General features: G+C 35.0%; 1 protein-coding gene across 3 annotated transcripts in view; it reads right to left on the minus strand.

Moving 5' to 3' along the window:
- Positions 1-715, minus strand: part of LOC111432974 — a 10,771-nt gene extending 10,056 nt beyond the window's left edge. For 2 of the 3 annotated variants that reach the window (XM_023069814.1, XM_023069815.1), the window contains exon 1: positions 277-714. The gene's annotated coding sequence lies outside the window, so the exon portion shown is untranslated. Of the gene's footprint in view, positions 1-276 lie in introns of all 3 variants that reach the window. The other variant, XM_023069818.1, reaches the window with a different exon arrangement.
- Positions 716-2,087: the final 1,372 nt, after the last annotated feature.

The following is a 2,087-nucleotide window of genomic DNA, read 5'->3' on the forward strand; positions in this document are numbered from 1 at the left end:
AAAAAAAAAAAAAAAAAAAAAAAAAAAAAAAAAAAAAAAAAAAAAAAAAAAAAAAAAAAAAAAAAAGGTAGAGTGGAAGTCGAAGAGAAGAATGGCAGTGGAGAATGTAAGTGAGCAAAATGCAGAGAAAAAGGAAAGATGCAAGAGAAACGCAGGGTCGAAAGAGTTAAAAGGGGAAAAAGAAAAGAGTAGGGAGAAGGCAAAACATGGGAGGCATCAATTCATATTAGGTAAAATGGGTATGGAAAAAGCGAAAAAAAGTAAGAATGAACTCACCGATGGGCAAAGGGGGAGCTGTGATGGCGGAAAGAGCATTGATGGTTTTCATGCCCTAGCAGAGGTTTCCCAGGCTACCCACCATCCCTTGGGAGATGAGTATGCAGAATCAGTTGAAGTCACTAATTTGTGGAAGTAAAAGTTGAAAAGGAAGAGAAAAGCATGGCGGACACCATTGTGAGAGGAGAGAGGAAAATATGAAATGGAAGAGAAGGGGGAGAGAGAAAGGAAGAATCTGTAGGGGTTCAGAAGAAGAAGGAGATTAAATTAGTTTGTATTATTGTATGGTTGGTTAAATTTGTGAAAAGAGATGGATGAAGAAATGGGGAGGGGGGAGGTGGAGATGGAGATGGAGATGGAGATGATGGAAGATGAAGAGAGGAGGAAGAGATGGAAATGGCGGAAATAATTGGGTGGAGGAGGAATAGGGCCCATTTGTTTCTGCTCCCCAAAAGTAGCACACCCTTAAACCCCCATATATTATTTTATTAAACCCAACCCATATATTATTTTTATTTTATTTCTCTTCTCTTCTCTTCTCTTCTCTTCCCTTCCCTTCCCTTCCCATTTGCTTTCAATTTAGGTGAATTTTTCTACTTTTTTTTTTTTTAATATTCTCTTTTTTATCTACACTCGCTACCATCTTTCAATTATGAAATAATTATCATCTTAAAATTAATTGTTCACACGTATTATATATTTATTTTTATCCCTTACATGTATATCAACTATGGGTTCAAAATAACTTTTTTAACATCAACGGTTCACCAAGTTTGGATGTGATCTGTATTGGTTGCATAAGATGGATGGGAAAGTAAGGTGGCAAAAGTTTTTCCACAAAGCAATTATTAGATGGATGTGTGGTATATGTGGGGTTGGTCCACCATGACCATTTAATCTCATTTTTCAAACCAATAAATAAATATATTTCATTATATTCAAATCACCCAAAATAAACTAACATTATACTTCCCTTTTATGCATTTGCATTAACTTTTGTCCACTATAATATATTTATTATAATTTTTAATAAATTGTACGTTCCAATCTTTTCTGTTTTAAATATGATATAATATGTTTAAAATATTCCTCCACCCATTATAATATACACCTCAAAATATAAAAAAGTTTCAATATTTGTTGTGTACCGAGTTTAAAATAGGCAAACTAAATCAAAGAAAATAAAAAACTGAACGAAGCAATCTTAATCCTAATTCTGGGTCAAACCATCTAAAGCTTTAGTTGAAGCAGGAAGTGTTAGATGAGATGGATGAAGTAACGCGGTTGATGATGGTGATGACAAAGTAACCTGGTTAGGACGACCTCTACAACCTCACCATTAACTTCAGCCCCATCTTCAAACTCTTTCAAACCCCACCCTCCATCTTTGTAGCCTCCGAGCCATTCAGCCTTGTATTCATGTGCATGCTACACCTACATTCATAGCGTTTATGTCCACCTTACAACCCTGCATCTGAAACACTTCCCCGTCTTATCTAACTAACCTTTTGCCCTCCAACTTCACTCACTATCATATAGCTGTTCAATCAAGCAACTGGAAAAGCTGGAGCAAGGAGGGTTTAATTCTTGTAAGAAATTAACTTTGTAATTAGATTGGGTTCAATACTCATACCTCAAAAATTTATTATTGAAAACAGCAAAGCTTTCAAAAATCAGCAGCCAGTCGTGAAATTGGGACTCAACCACTTACAGATGCATGATTCCAAGCAGATTCACTGAGGTAAAATCCTTATGTAAATTAACATTACGCTGTTTTTTTTTTTTTTTTTTTTTCTATAACAAGAGAAGCA

The sequence above is a fragment of the Cucurbita moschata genome, unplaced genomic scaffold (genome assembly GCF_002738365.1).
Source record: "Cucurbita moschata cultivar Rifu unplaced genomic scaffold, Cmos_1.0 Cmo_Scf00041, whole genome shotgun sequence".
Classification (NCBI taxonomy): domain Eukaryota; kingdom Viridiplantae; phylum Streptophyta; class Magnoliopsida; order Cucurbitales; family Cucurbitaceae; genus Cucurbita; species Cucurbita moschata.